Source organism: Mustela lutreola, chromosome 7, assembly GCF_030435805.1.
Source record: "Mustela lutreola isolate mMusLut2 chromosome 7, mMusLut2.pri, whole genome shotgun sequence".
NCBI classification, from domain to species: Eukaryota; Metazoa; Chordata; class Mammalia; order Carnivora; family Mustelidae; genus Mustela; species Mustela lutreola.
The window spans coordinates 113929306-113953528 of NC_081296.1; the positions used below are offsets into that span (position 1 = coordinate 113929306).

The window sequence follows — 24223 nt, forward strand, 5'->3', positions numbered from 1 at the left end:
ATGGTGCCTCCCTGTGAGTCTGAATCTCTGAATCCTGAGAACCAAAGGATTATTCTGGTTTTCATCTCCCCTTGGGTTTCAGCTTACTAATATTTTCATTAAACATTCAAATATTTTGCCATTAAGTGACTCTTCACTCAATGTTCATTTCAAAGCTAAACAAGTGGAAAGATTTAACATAACTCTTAATAGTAAAATAATCTAGGGTTGGAATTAATCCCTAAATTACCTGTATGCAGACATAGACATAATATTAAGAAGACACACTAAGGAGAAAAACAATTCCTTGTGTGCTGTTTTGTAAGGGAACAAGAAGGTTAAAGACAGCAAAACAGTTCTGTTCAGAGAAGGTCCCCAGTGAATTAAGGTTAAAAGGATTTGCCCTTGCAGGACCCCAGGTCTCTAATTGGGACCTTCAATTCCTATAATCCAGAAGGATTGGGACCAGACGCTTCTAGATGATTGCAAAAGCCCACAGGTGACTCATAATGAAAAAACAATTAGTGTCCTAAAAAACCCTTCAGATAGAAAAGAGGCATTTAATGAAACCTGATGCAGGCCCAGCCAGGGCAAGGCGCTTAGTGAATATTCAGCCATTAGCAAAGAAGAGGAAAGTATGTATTTCTCTCTTCAGTTTTAATCTCACTAAATACCTGAGGTTTTTCTTAACAGAGTACATTAATTTGCTACTTTAAAAGGAATACAGAGTTGATTAGACCTGTGTTTAAGAAAGATGGTTTTCTTTCGAACTCTATAATCTCTTAAGTAAGAGTAATAAAAATGAAGTACATCTATAAAAGACTCAAATTTCATACACTTTTGTTCTTCTCAGACATAAAGAAAGCCCATGTGAAGAATCTAAAATCTTACAAGACCATAAAACCACAAGAGCAATCTAAGCTGGGGAGGTTAGGGTAGAAGGACAGTTCTGAAAATGAGGCTCTAAAATTACAGTGGTTCACAACCTGGGCTGCACATTGGAATCACCTGAGGAATTTTTTCTTTACATTTTTATTTTAATTCTAATTAGTTAATATACAGTGTTATATTAGTTTCAAGTACACAATATGGTGATTCATCCGTTCCATACATCACCTGCTGCTTTTCATAAGTACACTCCTGTGCAACCCATTCCCAATCCCCATCCCCTCTGGTAACATCAGTTTGATCTCCATAGTCTATTTTGACTATACTCTCTACTATAGCTACTATAGTCTCTACTATAGTTAGAGTTACAGTCTCTAACACTCTCTGATAACGTGTTTCCTGATTTTTCTTTCTTTTCTCCTTTGCTCCTTTGTTTTTTGTTTTTTTGTTTTTTTTTTTTTTTAATTTTTTATTTTTTATAAACATATATTTTTTATAAACATATATTTTTATCCCCAGGTCTGTGAATCACCAGGTTTACACACTTCACAGCACTCACCAAATCACATACCCTCCCCAATGTCCATAATCCCACCCCCTTCTCCCCAACCCCCTCCCCCCGGCAACCCTCAGTTTGTTTTGTGAGATTAAGAGTCACTTATGGTTTGTCTCCCTCCCAATCCCATCTTGTTTCATTTATTCTTCTACCCATTTAAGCCTCCATGTTGCATCACCACTTCCTCATATCAGGGAGATCATAAGTCAAGCAGAGAAAGACAACTATCATATGCTCCTTTGTTTTGTTTCTTAAGTACCACATACAAAGAAATCATATGGTATTTGTCTTTCTCTGACTTATTTGGCTTAGCATAATACTCTCTAGCTTCATCTATGTCATTGCAAATGGCAAGATTTCATTCCTTTGTATGGTTGAATAATATTCCTCCGTGTATGTGTGTGTGTGTGAGAGAGAGAGAGAGAGAGAGAGAGAGATCTTCTCTATCCAGCCATCTACCGATGGACACTTGGACTACTCCCGTATCTTGGGTGTTGTAAATAATACTGCTATAAACATAGGGATGTATGCATCCCTTTGGATTAGTGTTTTTGTATTCTTTGGGTAAATATCCAGTAGTGCAATTGCTGGATCATAGGGTAGTTCTATTTTTAACTTTTTGAGGAACCTCCATACTGTTTTCCAGAGTAGCTATACCGGTTTACATTCCCACCAACAGTGTAAGTGTGTTCCTCTTTCTCCACATCCTTAGAGACACCTGTTATGTCTTATGTTGTTGATTTTAATCATTCTGACAGGTATGAGGTGATATTATAGTTTGATTTGCATTTCCCTGATGGGTAAGTGATGATGAACATCATTTAATTTGTCTGTTTGGCCATCTGTATGTCTTCTTTGGAGAAATGTCTGTTCACATCTTCTGCCCACCTTTAATTGGAATATTTGGGGGGGGGGGGTGTTGGGTTTTATAAGTTCTTTATTCTGTTTTGGATACTAACCCTTTATCAGGTATGTCATTATTAAATATCTTTTCCTATTCTTTAGGTTGCCTTTTTGTTTTATTGATTGTTTCTTTCAGTGTACAGAAACTTTTTATTTTGATGTAGTCCCAATAGTTTATTTTTGTTTTTGATTCCAATGACTCATAAGACATATTAAAAAGAATATATCTGATTTCAAAGTGGTTACAGCCTGTGTTCTTTTCTAGGATTTTTATGGTTACTGCTCTCATATTTAATCCGTTTTTAATTTATTTTTGTGTATGGTATAAGAAAGTGGCCCAGTTTCTTTCTTTTGCATGTTGCCATCACCATTTGTTAAAATTTTCCCAACACCATTTGTTAAAGAGACTGGTTAAATACAAAAATCTGAAACCCGTCCATGAAGATTGTGATGTAACCAATCTGGGTATAAACTGTTGGGATTTTCAAAAACTCCCCAGATGATTCTAAATTTACAACCAAGGACAAGAACTACTGTCTGAAAAACAACAACAGCAGCAGCAGCAGCAGCAGCAGCAACAGGAGAATACAATTATCTATTCTATTATCTATCCTATTCAACAACAGGAGAAGACAATCACCTATTCAATTCAGGACCAGCTACGTAATGTTCAGGGCCCCATGCAAAATGAAAATATTGGCTCTTTGTTCAAAATTATTAAAATTTCAAGATCATGACAGAAGAGTGTTAAACCAAGCATGAGATCCATCTAAGCACAGGGCCCCGTGTCACTGCACAGGTCACACGCACATGAAATCAGTCTTGATTTCATTCTTTACTAAACCAAATTATGGTGTTTTGTTTCATTTTTTAGGATCAAGAAATAGGTAATCTTTTCTCAATATGGTGTTCACTCTGTGTCTAAGATCCCGCAAATAACTAATCTCTAAACAGTATTATTGTCTGTTTGAACAACTTGATTTGTCTTGACAGTTCGCTCACTTTCTCATGACTAATAAAAGGCTAAGCTATAGAACCAATGTGTAGAAACATTTGAGACTTGCACTTCATATCCTCATCCACAATAGAAAAATCATTTTACCCATGAAATATTAATTCTGATTACAGGCTTCTTGTTCCAGAAAGCAAAGCAAAACAAAAAAATTTCCTAGTCTGGAATAGTTAGTTTCTTTAAAAAAAAATACTCACTCATTCTCATATCCCTGCCCTACACATCTGGCAATTATCACACTACCAATTTTATTAGTCAAATCCATAGTAAAGACTCAAACTACCAAACCTCCATTTACTTATTGTTCTTATATTATTGTTCTTTCTTACATAACAATTAGTGATTTTTAAATCTTATTATAAGGGAAAACGTAATAATCAAAATAGTGTAGAAATTCCCTAATTGCAAATTCTGTCAGAATTTCCAGTATTCTCAGGTTAACAAATCACTTCCCTTTCTTTCGCTAGGGAAATATCCATTTATACAATGTTAGGAGAGCCCTCTGGTGGTCAAAGTAAAATTCTAATGTTGGTAAATTTAAATAAATGGAGCACTGTAGATTTTAGGAAACGAACAATTCCAGAAGAGGCATAGCTTCCGTGCCCTGCCTCTCCTCATCCAGTTTATCATTTTATGGTCACTGCTATTGGAACTACTAGGGGCATATCTAGGATTATATTAGAGATAAAAGCTATGAAAATCAGGGTCTGATTTACAGGGGAAAAATCCAGTCAGATTCCTAGTTAGATCTCGAGATGCTTACCCAACTCACCCAACACACACACACACACACACACACACACACACACACACACACACACGCCTCAGCCTCCACCCAGAAGTTCTAACCCTCTGCATCTTTCCATTTTTATTTTGCAATGCTCCACTGTCTGAGATCCATTTGGGTTAGTAAGCAGTATCCTTGTATTTTTTTCAAAATATTTTCTTGAAACTATTGATCACAACTTTTCTTTTTTTTTTTTGTATAGCTGACACACAATATTACATTACTTTCAGGTAGGTGTACAACATTGTGGTTCAACTACTCTATGCATCATGCTATGCTCACCATGTAATGTTATTACAATATTATTGTCTCTAATTCTTGTGCTGTGCCTTTTATTATTGTGACTTTTTCATCCCACAACTAGAAGCCCTTCACTTATTTTACTTACCTGCCTCTTCCTCCCCTCTAGCAACCATTGCTTTGTTCTCTGTATTTACAGGTCTGGTTTGTAAACAGCCTATTTTTAAAACACAAGTATCTCTAGATTCCATAGAGTCTATATAATAAATCCTGGTTTTCAAAGTGTGTCTCTCAAACCAGCAACATGAAAGTCACCTAGGCACTTAAATGAAAATTCTGGGGTCTGTCTCAGACCTACTGAATCAGAAACTCAGTAAGGGCCCAGTGATTTGTATTTTAATAAGCCCACTAGGTGATTCTGATGCATGCCAAAGTTTGAGAAACATTGATTGATATTGTTGGTGTTTCTTCTTCTGATTTTTATTTATTCTTTAGTACAAATTATATGCATTTAAATTATACAACATGATGTTTTGGTGTACATGTACATAGTAAAATGATTACTACTATCAAGCTAATTACCATATCCATCTCCCGGGGTGCCTAGGTGGCTCAGTTGGTTCAGTGACCAAATTCTTTTTTTTTTTTTAAGATTTCATTCATTTATTTATTTCAGATGGAGAGAAAGTGTGAGCAAGAAGGCACCAGGGAGGGGAGGGATAAAGGAGAGGGAGAAGACTCAGGGGAGAAGACTCTCCACTGAGCAGGGAGCTCGACCTTGGGCTCGATCCAGGACCCTGGGATCATGACCTGAGCTGAGGGAAGGCACTTAACTAACTGAGCCACCCAGGTGCCCCAGCAACCAACTTTTGATTTTAGCTCAAGCCATGATCGCAGGGTCATTATCTCGGGGTCATGAGCCCTGTGATTCATAAGCCCTGTGTCCATTATCTCAGGGTCATGAGCCCTGTGATTCATAAGCCCTCCACACTGAGTGTGGAGCCTGCCTAAGATTCTCTCTCTCCCTCTGCCCCTCCCCCCTTAAAAAATCCATCTCCCTGTGTAGTTAGCATTTTTGTGTGTGTATTGTGAGAGCACCTGAAATATACCTTTAACAAATTTCCAGTTACAGTATTATTAACTATAGTCATCATACTGTACTTTAGATCTTTAGACTTAGCCTACATAGCTATAATTTTGTACTCTCTGACCAGTATCTCCTCATTTCCCTCCTATCCCTGTCCCAGGTTCATCCACATAGTTGGAAATGGTGGAATCTCCTTCTTTTTAAAGACTGAATAATATTTTACACTATTGGCTCTTCTGATGAAATAGGAGACCTCGTTTCAGAGGTTGCCCAATCTAAATGTGACTCAAGGAGTTTGTTGTAAACCCAGGTAGATTCCCAATCCCCGTCACTGGATATTCCAATTTACAGTATGTTTAGAATGGGATCCAGAAATCTGTTTTTAACAAGTATCCCAAGTGATTCTGATACAGGTGGTACAAAAATCATATTTTCCAAATCACTGATAGAGTATGTTAGAATTCAGTGGAGAGCCACAACATGGGAGCATTTAAAGTATCATGAGGGTCCTGGATCCTTGGGAGAAGGGTACAGAAATGGAACTAGGAGCTGGCCAAGCATAAGTTTTTCTTTTTTTAAATTGGTTTGCCTAGGGTTGGCTCTGCCTCATAAAAGCAGAGAAACTCTACTTCCTTCTTATTTCATCTCATGGCCCATTCCCTTCAAGTCCCAGAAATCATGTTGTAGTTATTCTAAAAGTCATGATAGTGTAATTGAGCTTTTGTTGGGTACCCAGAGAAACTAGACATCCTATGTGATATTTTTAATAGGAATGTGTTTTGATTTACAAATATTTAAAAGAAATTTTCAGAACACAATCTTTTTTTAAGTTGAGTATTGGCTGATTCATTTAGTTTCTCACAATTTTCTCCTGAACTTACAGATATCTCAAATAATGACTAGAAGAGTTTTACATAAAGTGAATTCCAAATTAACATTTAATTTGATTTGAACTTTAGATTTGAACACATAATTACTGATTTATATAGCCCTAAGTCTTACTGAGTGGTAGTCTTTTTAATGCTTGCTGCATATCACAATAACCATAAAAAGCAGCCATACATTAATTATACATTAATTACATTTAATTATACATTAATGTATAATTAAAGTGTGCATTACCTATGTTAATGTCATATACATCACACGAACATGGTATTATATAACTGGTATTATGTATCTGTCCCATATAGCCCAACCCGGGAATCAAACTCATGACCTTGAGATCAAGACCTGAGCGGAGATCGAGAGTTGGGCACTTAATCAGCTAAGCCACCCAGGTGCCCCAGAATGCTCTGTTTTTTTTCACCGTCACACCAAAGAGATTAGAAGAATGTCAACATCACGTCCCATTATTCGTACCACTTATTCAAAACAACATTTTGAAAAAACTATCTGGCAAAATTTTCATAACATTTTTCCCTCCAAATATTCCAAAATTTGAGTGTTAAAGGAACCTCTGGCCAAATGTTAGATTCTGAATAGTAAATGTGGCCTGTGGATTCCAAAGTGGATCAGAAGAGGGACTGGATCAGGTTAAAGCCACTCCCTCACCTGCTCTGCAAAAAACAATTCAAAGCAGCCTCATGTCTAATGGGGGAGGAAAAGCATTTTAATCTAAAACAGTAACCCAAAATTATTAGCCTAAAATACTTCCTCTCTCTTTCCCTTTTGGAACTCTGAGTTTTCACCTCTTCCCATAGCTTGCTTCCCTCCATATCTCCTGGAGGAGGCAGACAGGGAAAGAGATCTCCATTAACTGAGCTGGGTTTTCCCTGTTTAAGAAGTTTAGATGTGACTCAGTAGGAGGAAAACCTGTATTCCTGATCCACCTGGCCTAGCCAACCTATCCACCCGGGGGAATGCTCTGGCAACCCCTTTCCTCTTGGACTGCATCCAGCTAACACCCCCATGTTAGAACCAACTGCTGGTTTACGCTGATCACACTCTTTGGCATTCCCAGCCTAGGTTCTGTTCTGAGTGTTAAGGGTCCCCAAGTGGATATTTTAACATGGAATCTGCTTTTTTTCCCTTGGTCTTTTGAAACATCCATAAACACCTAATAACTTTTCTTACCAGAAATAGTGCAGCAATTGTAAGAAAAAAAAAAAACCTCTAATGCAATTCAGTATTTGGGGGCCTCCCTCTCCTGACTCATTCCGCCGGTTCAAAAAAGTCCTTCCACAGCCAAAGCCATTCCAAAAGTTTGTCAGGCCAACCCCCAAATCACAAAAACAAAACAAAACAAAATAAAAATCTGAGCATATAAGTACTAAATACCATATTTCTCAAGGATACTCCTAGGAAAGCCTCAATAACTTTTAGAAAAAGCAAAAGCCTTCCCTTTTAAGATGGGAGAGGAATAGCACTTTGGAGAAGAAGCAGATATTTTCATTCAGAAAGCAAACGTACCTAGGAATTAAAAGCTTCAGAAGGCCAAAGACAATAAAGTTTAAAAACCTAACTTTTCAGCACAAGTCAAAAGATGATAGGAGCCCCTTATCTGCCTCTGAGAGTGATGGCCTGCCTGTTCTTGCCACAGAGCAGCAGCACCACCTCGTGTGCAAAAGCTTCTTGTTCTCTTTTGTTTCCTCAAAAACCAACTGGAAACCTACACCCCTTCTGTGCTCCAAATCATGGAGTCCTCCCTAGTTTTCAGAAGAGGCTGCAAATGAAGAAAGACCTTCCCTGACTTCCTCCAGCAAGGAAGAAATAGAGGAAATTTGCTTCAGGCATTGTCTCCAGCACATCTCTAAGCACATTATATATCGGATTATTTGTTTTTCTCACCTGCCACCCTCTTAACAGCAAGCTCCTAAGAAGAGAGACTGCTGTCCAACTCTGCTGTCCACCTTTATCCCAGGGGTTAGCATGTGGAGAGACTCAGCAAATGTCTGACAAATGCAAGGATTCACTGGAAATTTTAGATGGAAGAACAAATCAGCTGTAACATCATTACAAAATGAATTGCAAAACTTACCATGAGAATTTGATCAAATACAAGAAAGGAAACCAATTTTGAAATACAAAGATACACTGATGTGACTAGCAATTTCAATGGTGGAGAATTAAGTGATTCCTAATTGACTTATCTGAAGGATAAATTATGATATTAAAAAGAATTTCTTAAATAGGTAATCTAAGCCCAAATACTCAAACAGATATACCAGAATCATGCTACAAATCCTCATAAATCTAATTATATTTCTTGTATGAGTACACAGTTGGAAGTATTTGGGGAAATCTTATAGTAATAAAACAACCTAAGAGCACTCATACTTACCCAACCTCTTTTTAGGAGCCCTGAATGCTCCAACATTCAGAAAGTAAATAAAACTGGGTTATTAAAAGTCACCCAGTGCAGAGTTTTGCCTGACACAACAAAGAAATTACAGCCAATTCACACACACCCTTCATCTGTCAAGAACCACAGCAGTGAATTCAGCAAGCCAAAAAAACTAACAAAATTACACAGGCCTTAGCTTCCAAGAAGTCTCTCCATCCAAAACTCTTACAAATTCCAAGGCCAGAGAACAGTGTGACTAATTCTAACTAAAATAAAAACCAGCTGCCTTAAGCACTATAGTAACTACATATAAAAACTTAAGAACAATGCTCTGTGATTTAAGTGAGGATAGAGGAAGTTACAGACTGTAATGGTAGTAAAGAAAGGTAAGCTTGAGAGTATCTCCAGCTCAGTTCTGATTCTCAAAGTTCTGTTTTAACATCAGTTCAAAGGGAATACCCTCTGATCTACTGATTTCTGACCAAAGAACTTCAAAGGTGACAATCATTTCTAATGCAGTTCAATGATAGAAATCATGAAGATGACATCATTACAAAGCTCTGATTATGGAATATTACCACCAGTGTCCTGGAAATAAAATTTAGATATTTCATCCTGAATGAAAATCATAATCATCTGTTTAACATACTCTTAGTCCACAAACTATACGAGATTCATATAGTGACACTTTATGCTTCTATAACTAATTATTATTTCTCTTTTGCAAGGTGCCAATGAAATCTTAGAAAAGAGATGACTTTTAGAATCTCAGGAGAAAAATAAAAAGGAAAAAGAGGCTTAAAAAGCAAGGGTGTCTGAAAACTTAATTCTTTTTGTAGCTGGGCATTTACACAATTCATATTAAAATCATTCACAATGAGATATCATAGTAAAGGAAGGCTTTACTAAAATACCTGGAAATACCAGCAACCTCAGATAAATACTCAGAGCTCAAACACAACTGTGGGGGAACTTTGTGTCTGTTTTGTTTGAATATTTAAAACTTACTATAAATTCTGAGGAGCTATATAGACACTTTTTCAGCCCTGGAAGTAAATTGAAATAACTAACTCTCTCCCTGTCCTAGATGGGGAAATCAAGACCCAAGGAATTCAGAAAACCCAGTAAGGATCACACAAGGCAGGACTGAGATTGGCATGTGTGGAGCCTATGTTTTAGTCAAGTTGAAGGTCTTTGATATCTCTAACACTCTACTAGGTACTGTAATATGAAAAGCAAATATAAGATTCGGTCCGCCCCAGGAGAATTAGAATCTAATTAGGAAGAAGAGACATACCTGTGAAACACTTCTGAGCAAGAGATGATGATAGATGCTTTTAAAGTACTTTAAACATTGTGTGTCTCAGGGTGCCTGGGTGGCTCAGTGGTTTAAGCCTCTGCCTTCAGCTCAGGTCATGATCTCAGGGTCCTGGGATCGAGCCCCACATCGGGCTCTCTGCTCAGTGGGGAGCCTGCTTCCCCCTCTCTCTCTGCCTGCCTCTCTGCCTACTTGTGATCTCTCTATCAAATAAATAAATAAATATTAAAAAAAAAAAAAAAACATTGTGTGTCTCTGCAGGTATACCTACATTTTATCACCACAATCAGGATTAGTTAGGACTGATTACCTGGATGAAATAACATACCAGAAAGTTGAGAGATTTACAAGGTACCTGATCAAACCATCTAAAGAGCAAAGTAATTCACCAGCACTCAGTCAGTTTCAGGGAATCAGGATATCCTCTAGCTCCATCCTCTAAACTAACCATCCTCCATGGTTCCTAAATGTTGGTGTTTATAAAGAACTATAAGGGTTTATATTCATGAATTAAAATGTATTTAAAATCTATTAAAAGCTTGCTGTGGGTCATACCCCGTGGTAAGCATTCCATACATACTACTTCATTTAATCCTCAGACAAGGAAGTGAAACAGAATTAACTTAACCAAAGTCACACAGCTAGGACTAGATGGTGAGCCATCATATTCCATGCTCTACCCTGACTGTATATTTTCATCACCTGGGAAGCTTTGAAAAAACTTGTGCTGGGTCTTCCACCAAACCCAAAGAATCAGAAGCTCTGGAAACAAAGAGTACTGGTTTTTGTTTTTGTTTTTTATTTTTTAAGTCTTGGCAGGTACTTCTAATGTGCAGCCAGTGTTGAAATTATAGCTATTTCATGCACCCAAAGACTCTGGGATGGGGTCCACCATCTTTAGCTTCAACAATCAACTTAGATTATTCTAATACAGGTGGGCCACAGTCACAGTTTGAGAGAAACTAGTCTAGAATGGAAATTTTTTAGAAATTAAAGCTAATTAAAAAAAATTAAATTTTTTTTTAGAAATTTTTGCATACATCCAAATTAACTCAAGCCCTTATTGAAATGGTTTACTGTGCCCCACCTCCACAATTTCTGATTGAGGAAGTGTGGGATGAGGCCTAGGCATCTGTCTTTCTAACAAATTTCCAGGTGATGCTGGTGCAGGGATACCACATTATAGGAATCACTTTGATCCAATGGAAAAAGGACAGTCTCTTCAGTGAATGCTGGTGAGAAAATTGGACAACCACATGTAGAAGAATGAAAATGGACCATTTTTCTCACATCCTACACAAAGAGAAACTTAACATGGATGAAAAACCTCAATTTGAGGCAGGAATCCATCAAAATCCTAGAGATCATGGGCAGCAACTTCTTCAACCTTAGCTGCAACAGCTCCTTGCTAGACATGTCTCCAAAGGGAAGGGAAACAAAAGCAAAAATGAACTACTGGGACTTCATCAAGATAAAAGGCTTCTGCACAACAAAGGAAACAGTCAATAAAACTAAAAGGCAATCTACAGAATGGGAGAAGATATTAGCAAATGACTTATTAGATAAAAGGTTAGTATCTAAGATCTATAAAGAACTTATCAAACTCGAGGCACCTGAATGGCTGTCGGTTGAGCATCTGCCTTCAGCTCTGGTCAGGAACCCAGAGTCCTGGGATCGAGCCCCACATCAGGGTCCCTACTCGGTGGAGAGCCTGCTTCTCCCTCTCCCTCTGGCTCCCCCACTGTTTGTGCTTGCTCCCTCTCTCTCTCTGTCAAATAAATAAATAAAACCTTAAAAAAAAAAAAGAACTTATCAAACTCAACACCCAAAAAACAAATAATCCAGTCAAGAAATGGGCAGAAGACATGAATAGACATTTCTCCAAAAAAGACACACAGATGGCTAATAGACACATGAAAAAATGTTCCACATTACTTGACATTAGGGAAATACAAATCAAAACCACAATGAGAAACCACCTCACACCAGTCAGAATAACTAAAATTAATAAGACAGGAAACAATAAATGTTGGCGAGAATGCAGAGAAACTGACTGTTGATACAGTCACTCTGGAAGACATTTGGAGATTCCTCAAGAAGTTAAAAATAGAGGTACCCTACGACCCAACAACAAATACCAACTAGGTATTTACCCTGAAGATACAAGTTTAGTGATCTGAAGAGCACCTGCACCCCAGTGTTCATAGCAGCAATGTCTACAATAGCCAAACTGTGGAAAGAGCTGAGATGTCCATCAACAGATTAAGGGATAGAGAAGATGTGGTATATGTATAGAATGGAATACTACTCAGCCATCAGAAAGGATGAGTACTTACAATTTACATCAAATGGGTGGAACTCGAGGGTATTATGCTTAGCAAAATAAGTCAGTCTGAGAAAGACAATTATCATATGGTTTCACTCATACATGAAATATAAGAAAAAGGGCAGAGGACCATAGGAGAAGGGAGGAAAAACAGAATGGGAAGTCATCAGAGAGAGAGAAAAACTATGAGAGACTTAACTATAAGAAACAAACTGTGGGTTGCTGGAGGGGTGGTGGGTGGGGCAATGGCGTAACTGGGTGATGAGCATTAAGGAGGTCATGTAATGTGATGAGAACTGGGTGTTACACAAAACTGATAACTTATTAAACACTACCTCTGAAGTTAATGATGTACTGTAAGTTGGCTAATTGAATTTTTAAAAAATCACTGATTGGGGCACCTGGATGGCTCAGTCCTTAAGCATCTGATTTTGGCTCAGGTCATGGTCTCAGGGTCCTGGAATGGGGCCCCATGTCAGGCCTCAAGTTGGCCTGTGTCGGGCTCCATGTTCAGCAAGGAGCTGAACTTGTCCCCCTCTCTCTTCCTCTACACCTCCCCCTATTTGTGTGCTTACATGCATGTAGTGCACACACATGCACTCTCCCTTTCTCTCTCATATCAATAAATAAAATCTTAAAAAAGAATCACTTGGATCTTCTGAAAAGTCACAGAAGGAAAAGACAGACTGATAAATGTTCATTTTACAAATATGTGTATTTTTTTGCAGTACTTTGCTCATTCTTTCTTTTGATAAATGCTTATAAGTTTCCACAATGTGTCAACACTGTACTAGCTTCTGGGACTTGAATACATATCATGTTATCCAGGTGTTTATAACCTAGAACCACAATTCCATGCTGTGATTAAAGAACATAAGCATCCATGGGAACTCAAAAAGGGAGTGCTGAATGATGGACAAGAATAGGGAGGGGGTAAGGTGCCTAGGCTCAGTCCATTAAGACTCCGACTCTTGGTTTTGATTTCATGGGTCATGGGATGAGCCCCATGTCAGGATTTTACTCAGCAGGGATTCTATCTGAAGATTCTCTCACTCTGTCCCTCCCTCTACTTGCTCTTTCTCTCTCTCTCCCCCATCTCTCTAAATATACAAATAAATAAATATTCTTTTTTTTTTTTTTTTTTTTTTTTATTTACTTGACAGACAGAGATCACAAGTAGGCAGAGAGGCAGAGAGAGAGGAGGAAGCAGGCTCCCCGCTGAGCAGAGAGCCCGATGTGGGGCTCGATCCCAGGACCCTGGGATCATGACCTGAGCCGAAAGCAGAGGCTTTAACCCACTGAGCCACCCAGGCGCCCCACAAATAAATAAATATTCTTTAAAAAATTGGAAGAGGGGCGCCTGGGTGGCTCAGTGGGTTAAGCCGCTGCCTTCGGCTCAGGTCATGATCCCAGGGTCCTGGGATCGAGTCCCACATCGGGCTCTCTGCTCAGCAGGGAGCCTGCTTCCCTTCCTCTCCCTCTGCCTGTCTCTCTGCCTACTTGTGATCTCTGTCTTTCAAATAAATAAATAAAATATTAAAAAAAAATAAAATAAAATAAAAAAATAAAAAATTGGAAGAGGTTAGAACTAAAGAAAACTTACTTCATAGTGGCAGTGATGGTTGGGTTGAATGTTGAAAGTGAAGTACCAGCTGCCTGGAATGACGGGAGAAGAAGGGCATTTTGGGTAGCCTTGAAAATTTCAAGCCGTAATGAGCTGGTGAATGATGTCCAATATAGGCATGGTGAAAATGAAGACTGAGCAAAAGCTAACCATGGAGAATAGTGAAAGCTTGGGCTTTATCTTGCAGGCAATGGGGAGTTCTTGCATTGCTTTAAGATGGAGAGTAATACAATAAGATTTTCATTTTAAAATATTCACTTGTCTTATAGTATAGAAAACAGAAAATTGGGACATGATCTGACTCAGGGAGACAAGTTAAGGACAATCCAGGTGAGAGAAGATTAGAGTGTAGTAGTACTATGAAGAAGAAAAATTGGGGCACCTGGGCGGCTCAGTGGGTTAAAGCCTCTGCCTTTGGCTCAGGTCATGATCTCAGGGTCCTGGGATCGAGCCCCACATCAGGCTCTCCATTCAGCGGGGAGCCTGCTTCCCTCTCTCTCTCTGCCTGCTTCTCTGCCTACTTGTAATCTCTGTCTGTCAAATAAATAAATAAATTTTTTTTTTAAATTGAACGTCTTAGATTTTGTGGAGTTAAAATCAACAACAAATAGCATGGAAGGTCTACAGTGACACTCAGATTTCTGACTTGGATGACTGGTAGACCATGTAGCTATCCTAAAGAGAAAAAAAAAAAAAAAAAACACAAGAGGAAGAGTGAGTTTGGGGAGAAAGAACAATAGTTTAACATTTATGAGGTAATATATATCAAGCACTGTGCCAAATGTCTTACATGTTTTATCTCATTCAGTCTACAAAAAACCTTGAGCAGTAAGTATGATTATTCTCATTTTCAGACAAGAAAATCGAGATTGAGAGAAGTAGAATATTTTGCCCAAGTGACATGGAGAATAAGTGGTAAAGCTGAGATTTAAAACTAAGTCTTAGGACTCCTGGGTGGCTCAGTCAGTTAAGCATCTGCCTTCAGCTCAGGTCAAGATCCCAGGATCTTGATCCTCAATGCAGGGATCGAGTCCTGCATTGGGTTTCTTGCTCAGTGGGAAGCCAGCTTCTCCCTCCGCTTGCCATTCCCCCAGCTTTTACTCTCACTCTCTCACACTCTCTCTTTGGCAAATAAATAAATAAAATCATCTAAAAATAAATAAATAAATAAATAAATAAATAAATAAAACTAGGTCTATTTAGCTACACCAAGAGTCAGCAAACCTTTTTCTGCAAAGGTCCCAATACTAAATATTTTAGGCATTGTGAACTGTACAACTACTCAGTTCTGCCATTGTAGTGAAAACTATAGCCAATTATGAACAATTATTACCCATAAATAAATGGGTAACACTGTGTTATAATAAAACTTTACTTATAAACACTGAACTTTGAATTTCATATAATTTCCATGTTTTCTGAAACAATATTATTTTGATTTTTCCAACCATTTAAAAATGTAAAAACCATTGTCTGTCCTTGGGCCATATAAAAACAGGGAGCAGGCCATATTCGGCCCTTTGGTCTTGGTTTGCCACCTCCTGAGCTGCTACTTCTGAGAAAGATTATTTTCCATTTTGGACTGCTGAGTTCAGAATGCCTGTGGAATGTTCAGGAAGAAATGTCCTATTGGCAGCTGTTGGAAATAGATCTAGACTTTAGAAGAGATCTGAACTAGAGACCTGAATTTCTGACTCATTCACATACAGGTGGCTAAATATAGAAGTTAATAGACTGGATGGGTTTACACAGAGGACAGCAAGTAGAGTGAGAAAGGAGAGAACACAACTATGGGTGACGCCAAAAATAAGAACATAGTAGAGATAGGGAGGGGGGTGCGCCTGGGTGGCTCAGTGGGTTAAAGCCTCTGCCTTCAGCTCAGGTCATGATCCCAAGGTCCCAGAATCAAGCCGCACATCGGGCTCTCTGCTCAGCATGGAGCCTCTGTCCCCCTCTCTCTCTACCTGCCTTTCTGCCTACTTGTGATCTCTCTCTCTCTCTGTCAAATAAATAAATAAAATCTTAAAAAAAAAAAAAAAGAGAGAGAGAGAGAGAAAGAAAGAGAGAGAGAGAGAACATAGGAGAGATGGGAATTCCAAAAGAGGAGACTAAGAAGAATCAGAGAAACAAGGGAAGAACTAAAAAAGAGTATTGTCACAAAAGCCAAAGAGAGTCAGAAAAGGAGTGGGAGTGGTCAACAGAGTAAATGCAGCCAAGGGGTTGATAAAGACCTGAGAACCATGAAGATTACAAGGCATGTGGCAATTAGGTCAATAGTTGCCTTTGCCAAAGCAGTTTCAGGGAGGTGGTGGGGCTAATGTTTTATTGCAATGGATTCTAAAGCATACATAAGATAAGAAAGAAAGAAAACAGGTATAGTTTACTTTTTGAGAAAGTTGACAGTAAATGAAAGAAATCAGTAAGGAAGTAATTAGCTATCTTGGTCCCAGAAAAGGGCATCCTGAAGGCAACTCCTTCTTGTCCATTCCCACAAGATATTGGTCTCTCTTGAGTAACAATGTGCTGGGACCCTCAGGCAACTAACTGGGTAGAGATGAGGCAGCAACCGTTCAGGCTCCTAGTGGAATGACCTGAGGTAGCGTTCTTTCCCTGTGAACCAGATTTGGGAGTGAGGATCAGAGGCAGTGGTTACTGGGAAGAGCTTCTCATTTATTTAGCAAACTTTGGTTCCTGGGATAGACTACCTTAACCCCACATGTAAGTATGCTGGTTTTCCTGACTCTCAAAAGCCAGGAGAGAGCCAATGGTAAAGCTAATCTTCTGTGAGCTCCAAGATAGGAAGGCAGAGAGCAGGTGACTCAGGAGGAACAGGGCACCAGCCAAAGATCCATTTGCCTTACACTTCCTGCATTTAAGAATGACAACTAGGTCTTTGAGGCCAAGAGATAAATAATGAGCCCAAGAGAAAAATAATAGCTTACCTAAGAGTAGCCAGAAAAAGGTGAAACAGGTAGGATGATTATAATGCAAGCCCAATGTTATAGACCTGTTCCTGAAGGAAACAGGCAAACACTTGAATACTCAATAAGAGCACTTCATAAAGCAGCACCTCCTTCTCTAAGACCAGATGAAAGGAAGTGAGAGAGAATGCAGATATTGATAAGGTTATAAGCACGAGGTGAGAAGTTGAATGAGCATGTCCCTAAATGACCTTAATGTGTGCATGTTGACTCATTTGCAGAGAGAAGACAGTGAGGGGAATAGGACACACAAAACGCTGCTGGATGAGATCGATTATGGTGATCATACTTCTACAGATGTACTGTCTCCAAACTCCAGTAAGTCTTTATAACTATATGGTTTTTCACTAGCAGTACTTAACAAGGGTATAGATATAGAGAAGGTGAATGTATGGAATGGGATTTCAGTGAGAAAAAATTTGGGATTAGCAGTGAGAAAAGGTTAAGGCTGCTGGGCTCATGGCTTCTAGACAATTACTTTTCAAATCCTGGGTCACAATTCATCAGTGGATCATCAAACCAATTTAGTGGGTATTGTCCATTTTTGTAAAAATGAAGTTAAATGGAATGGAATAAGAAATAACAGTGAATTACTTTCGGTAACCTTTGTCTCAGTTAAGTACATGCATATATGTACTGTATATTTAGTTGTGATGTAGAAGGTAGTCTTCATAATGGGATATAATCAAAAAGCTTGAAAACCCCTGGTCTAGTCTATACAGAAAATAATGTTGTATTAATCATGAGCGTTTCTGGCAAATATTCTGGTTTCCTTTCTGATGGGTGTAGGGTCCATAATCAAAGGAGCAAGACTGATACAAAGCGAAGGTCAAGCAAAGCTTTATTTCGCGCCAAGCATCAAGAAACAAACTGACCGTTTGGGGCCACGCAGAGAGGGCGACCTCTCTCTGCCTTACAGACTAGCTTTTAAGGGCAAAGGCCATGTGGTTGGGCCTGGCCACGCACAGATGGCCAATGAGATTGTAACACAAAGAGAAATCTGCACAGTCATGTTAGGTCACACATAAGTGACCAATTGAATTACAATTTTCCCTATAGTAGATATTTGAACTAGCCTATCACCTTGGTCAGAATTGGCGCCCAAAGGGCACCCAAAGGGCGGGGCCCATACTCCTTGGTAGCTAGGGAGAAGGTATGTGCCCCCACTGATATACCTCCACCTGGCCTGACCCACCCTTGTATTTGGGCTTTGTTACCTGGGACTGGTTTCCGGGACTTGTTTTTGAGTAAATTCCCTGAGAGAGGGGAGGCAGGGTCAGTTTAAGTTTTACTGCATAAACAACAAAATCACTGTTTAACTGGATGGAATTGCTCTGGCTAAATAAGCCCTTACAATGGGTACATGATAAATTGTATTTCCCTGTACCCCTTAAAGTTAGGAATGGCCATTTAACTTGTTTGGACCATGGAAGTGAGCAGAAGAGACACGGGTCTAAATTTAAGAGCTAGTGCATTATTAGCCGCATCTTTTTTGCCCCGTCACTGCATTAGGCAATGTTCCAGATGTTGCTCCTGAGTCCTTGAATCAGCCTGAGTCCTTGAATAAGACAGCAGAGCAGAGCCTCCAGCCAACACACAACAGATGCATATTATAGGTAACAAATAAACCTTTGTTGTTAGAAACCATTAAGATTTGAGTCTTCATACTGCAGGATAACTTAGGCTGTCCTCTGCCTAATATAGAAGCCAAGTCTAGAAGGAATGATGATCCAACAGAAAATGGAGGGATCAAGAAACATCTTCCACACCGGTACTCAATATGTCCTGATAGTCTACCAGAAAATAGATTAGCAAGTAATTGAGTGATAATTATGTAATTCAACAACAGTGAATAGTTCATGGAAGGAACCTATAATTATTGCCGAAGCCCTGAAGTGGGACTCAAGCTGTTCCTTGAAAGATGAATTGAATGGTCAAAGGAAGTAAGCCCACTCAATGAGGGGGAAACAATGAGCAAAAGATAATGGGCACAGCATTTAGGGCTGGGGGTAGGGGGTGGACAGAGAAATGAGACACGGTCCCACCAGAGGAGACAGTTCATGTTAGAATGGGAGAAAATGCAATTGGAAAAGGGAGGGTAGGATCCAACTTTGGAGGGGCGTTCAAATTATACAAAATATTTGGAATGAAGTAAAAATAAGATATATAAAGCCCTTAGTATGATGTCTATCCATAACTAGGGACTCGGCTTATATTTATTGCTGTTTTGGTTGATGTTTTGGTGCAAACATGGGAGATTTCTAAGAAGAGATGTACCATGAAAGCCATGCTTAAGCTAATCTGGCAGTTGTGCACAGAGCAGACTAAAGAATAAACAAGTAAATATGACAAAACATTTGAGGAGGCAGTGGTCCAGGGGTGAGGTGATGAGAGAAGAAGGAAAAAATAAATTCCACAGTAACTACTATTTTTTTGTCTACCAGCCACTTCTTCACATGGCCACCAAGTGAACACTCATAAGAACAAAATGTTCCTATGTTAAGAACATACAAAAATAGGGGCACCTGGGTGGCTCAGTCATTAAGCATCTGCCTTCGGCTCAGGTCATGATCCCAGTGTTCTGGGATTAAGCCCTGTGTTGGGCTCCCTGCTCAGTGGGAAGCCTGCATCTCCCTCTCCCACTCCCCCTGCTTGTGTTCCCTCTCTCACTCTGTCTTTCTCTGTCAAATAAGTAAAATAAAATCCTAAAAAAAAAAAAAAAAAAAAAAAAAAAACTGTTAAAAAAAAAAGAACATACAAAAATAGGGTTCAATAATCCTATAAGGCACTCAGGGATTATTCTAGTGGTCTCTGGGGGTGGTTCAGAATTTTTGTGCTTTTATAAAAGGTAAGACACCATTTATCCAACCTTTAGCTTGCTCTCTTTAGACCCTGAAATCGCCAGTAGTACCCACAGTAACACCTTGCAGGGTATCCCCATTCCTCAAAAATCCTGCTTTTACAAACCCCACCCAATGCCATAGAACCTGCCTAGCATACCAGGTGGGAATAAGGAAGCCTGCAACTCTTCAAGAGAAGACAGAGCCAGTTAGTCTCTTAGTAACTTTCCCTCCCTCACTTAGTGTTGCCTCCATTTCTGCATAGAATACAAGTTTCCTGATGCATCTGAGAACTTTAGTCAGTGGCACCAAGGCCAACTGGCCTTTCAAAAATTTAACTACTTAACCTTTACCAAGTAGCTATATAGTGTTGCAGGTTAGACTAAGTAACTTTATAAATAGTCTCTCTGATTCTTGATGAACTGTTCATGAGGGTAATCATGGGCAGCCTCTAAGGTGTTCTGTCTCAGTCTGCTACTCTGTGTACCAGGAAAACAATCACATTCACTTCACAGAGAAAAGGCAAATCTTAATTAACATTTACAAAACAGTTTGACATCATCTAATGAAAAGTGCCATACCTAAGCAACAGATAATTACAGGCAGGTTTGTCCCTATGATCCTTCAAGAGAAGAAAGCAATAATTTGGATTTCTATCATTGTTGCTCAATCATAGATCAACTTCTTGACAAACATATATCACCATCCTAACTTTCTCGTTAAGAAGGCAAGTCTTTAATAACTAAAAATAAAATACATAAAATTATCACATCATCTCCTACTTCTCCAGCCAAGGACACATATTCTTCTTCTATCAGACCAGCAAACCTGGGATCAAGTCCAGCTACTTAAATACAGTGGGGGGTGGGGTGAAGGGGAACCCTAGACCCAAAGTCGTAAATGATCTGCCCAAGGTCAGTGTGAATTTGGCCCCAGAAATTTTATTCCAATTCTCTAGCTCTAATTCTTCTCTCTCAGATTAGTCTGAATTGATGAGTCGAGTCACCAGAAAGAATTAAAAGGTAGAAAGTATGTCTTTTTTTCCTAGTTAGAATATCAGATTTTCTGAAATAGACTAATTCTCTATGCCAACCAGCATAAGGACTCCTGAAATGTCCTACTTAAGTAGATGTAGGCCAGTGCCTTCTCTTTTAAAATATTTTAAGTTTGCAAGTGATGTTCCTTCCATATCTGGGAAAGAACATTTCTAAATACATAGCAGATTTCTTGTATTTTCTCTGGAAGCCTTTCCCAAGCTGTTTCGTAATAAGTGGGTTGCTGCTAAAGCCCATTCTGTTCCCTCAAAGCAAAACTCTCACAACAAGTTTGGCTTCTTGGCCCCAAAGACCACAATGTATGCACAGGTCTGGTACCAAAAAATCATCTGGAAAAATTCTACATTCTTGCATTAAATGCCTGATTTGTGTGCTCTTTCTTCCATCAAAAAGAAGTTTGTGAGATATAAAGTTATTTTTTTACTCACATTTGCTTATCAGAAAACTTTGGAAGAACTGCGATTTTTGTTCTGAAAACACCATGATTTATAGAGCAGCTCTTAGGTGTTGAGCATTCATTTCCTCCAAGGTATAAGTTTGTTCCTACAATAGTACATTTTGCAAGATTCCTGTAAGAAAATTCTTGAGAAGGTAATTAAATTATAAGAATATTTACCTCGAGGCACCTAGGTGGCTCAGTCCGTTAAGCTTCTGCCTTCAGCTCAGGTCATGATCCCAGAGTCCTGGGATCAACACCGGAGTCGTGTTCTGTTCCCTGCTTAGCAGAGGAATCTGCTTCTCCCCCTCCCCTTGCTTATCCTCTCTCTCACTCACTCTCTCTCTTTCAAATAAATAAAAATAAATAAAATCTTAAACTAAAAGAATATTTACCTCAATTCAGTACCTTTTCTTAGATTGTAATGTATGAAATTTAAAGATACTACATTTGCTTATATATGATAATGTGGGAAATATCCTATTATTTAGTTAATTTTTAGTTTCTTCTATAAAAATATGTTTAGAACTTACCAGTCCCACTTTTTCCAATGGAAAGTCATAATAATTTTTTAAGGGGTATTGTGGAGGGAGACTCTAGATATAAAATTTCTCATATCCAGAAAAGAAAAATTAAGACATTCCTCACTTGATATTCTGCATAATGTGTTTTTACTTCAGTGAAATGAAAATAGCATTAATTATAAATACACTTACAGATTCCATTATTCTATACAGTTTTCTTTAAATCCTGATTAAATGGTATAATAGCCCTGAAATATACAATTGGCTCTTTATTATTTAATCCAGAGGTTGGCAGCACCAACCACAAAGCAGAGCCAACTACATCATGTCACAAGAAGGGCACCATAACTTCACGCTCATGGTGAGAATCATGTGTGGAAAGCAAATCTGGTAACGAAAACCAGGCTTGGAATGCATGTGGTGCCTGGTGTTGCTTTTCCAGAAAGGTTTTCATTATAATAATTAATAGCATTTTTTGAGGAGGGAAAACAGGAGAAAAGGAGCAAAAAAACATTGTTGTTGGTGGGCAAGAGTATAAGGAATGCTCTCAGGGTGGGGGTGGGGAGAATCAAGAATGCACATAATAGATTACATAGGTGTGCCGCTTTCCTCCTGGGAACCTAACACACCTCAGCCTTTCACAATATTACACATTTATGCTTGGGTTCAAACTCCAGCTCCACAGCATCTAGCTTTGTGACCTTGCCAAGTTACTTTACCCCCTCTCTCCCTCAGTTTCCTCCTTTGTAAAATAGGGTTATTAGGCTTTGTTTCATAGTGTTGATGTGTGGATTAAATAAGGTGATATATGTAAATCATTTAATGTACTGCCTGGGACACAATAGAGCTTTTATGATTAGCTGTTTGTATTATTATCATCCACATTTCCATTTTAAAACTTACTTTCAACTAAGGCATCTTTCTTCTTAGAGTGAAACCAGTTATTCACATGCCAATTTTTATTTTTTTATTTATTTATTTTAGATTTTTGTTTATTTATTTGACAGGCAGAAAAATTACAAGTAGGCAGAGAGGCCGGCAGAGAGAGGGGGGAGGCAGGCTCCCTGCCAAGCAGAGAGCCCGATGCGGGGCTTGATCCCAGGAGCCTGGGATCATGACCTGAGCCAAAGGCAGAGGCTTTAACCCACTGAACCACCCAGGCACTCTCACATGCCAAATTTTAATTATTGCTACCATTTTCAATGCAAATATGGCATCACTAATTCTTCCCAACCATTTCAGTCACATCCTCCACTCTGTGGAGAGCACTTACAGGACACAGACATGTCAGACAAACATGAATAGAACACAAGTCATCTATGATAAGTGTATGTTTGAGAGTCACACAAAATACTGGGCATACAGAAAAGAGAGCACTTACGTTGAATTGGGAGAATCAAGGAATAACTTACAGAAGAAGTTAGAGCGAGCTAACTCTTAAAGGATGAACAGAGGTTTAGGACAACTGGTGGCATAGTTGGTTGAGAATCTGACTCTTGATTTTGGCTCAGGTCATGATCTCAGGGTCCTGGGATCGAGTCCTTTTTCAGGCTCTGCACTCAGCAAAGAGTCTGTTTAAGGCTCTCTCTTTCCTCTGCCCTTGCCCCCAGCCTCTCTCTAAATAAGTAAATAAATCTTAAAAAAAAAAAAAAAACAATAGATGAACAGAGATTTGAAGGTAGGGAAGAGGGATAGGAAGGAGTCTACTCTAGGACATAGAACCAATAGCCTGATGTGAAAAGGGGATGGGAAGAGGAAAGGGAAGTGTGAAGAAATGAACCTAGGGAGTTGGCACATAGAGTGGACAGCTGTGTGAGAGATACAAATGTGATGGGCTATGATGATTAACTTTATATATCCACTTGACTGGGCCTTGGGGTGCCCAGACATTTGGTCATATATTATTCTGAAAGTGTCTGTGGGGGTGTTTCTGGGTGACATTAGCATTTGAATTAGTAGCATTTGAATGAGTAAAGCAGATTGCTCTTCCTAATATGGATGGGCATCACCCAATCAGTTGAAGGCCTGAATAGAACAAAAAGTCTGGCCCTCCCTCAAAAAAAGAGGAATTTCTCCTGAGTGATTGCCTAAGAGCTAGTCCATTGGTTTTTGTTTTTGTTTTTGTTTTTTTCAGCCTTTGGACTCAAACTGAAACATTGGATTTTCTTGGGTCTTGAGTCCCCAGTTTTCAGACTTAAATTACACCATTAGCAATCCTGGAACTCCAAAGTGCCAAATGTAAATCTTAGGACTTAAAAACTTCTATAATCACATGAGCCAATTCTTTAAAATGAATCAGCCAACCAACCAACCAACCAACCACTCAGTCCTGTTGGTTCTATTTTTCTGGAGAACCCTGGCTAATACATGGGGTTGGTGGT

The 24223-nt window shown here is 38.9% G+C and overlaps 1 long non-coding RNA gene across 1 annotated transcript in view; it reads left to right on the plus strand.

The window, feature by feature from the left end:
* Nucleotides 1-24223, plus strand: part of LOC131836645 (uncharacterized) — a 55248-nt gene that overhangs the window by 29614 nt on the left and 1411 nt on the right. The window contains exons 3-4 of the long non-coding RNA XR_009355706.1: nucleotides 17209-17305; nucleotides 18500-18603. This is a non-coding gene — a long non-coding RNA (uncharacterized LOC131836645). The remainder of the gene's footprint in view (nucleotides 1-17208; nucleotides 17306-18499; nucleotides 18604-24223) is intronic.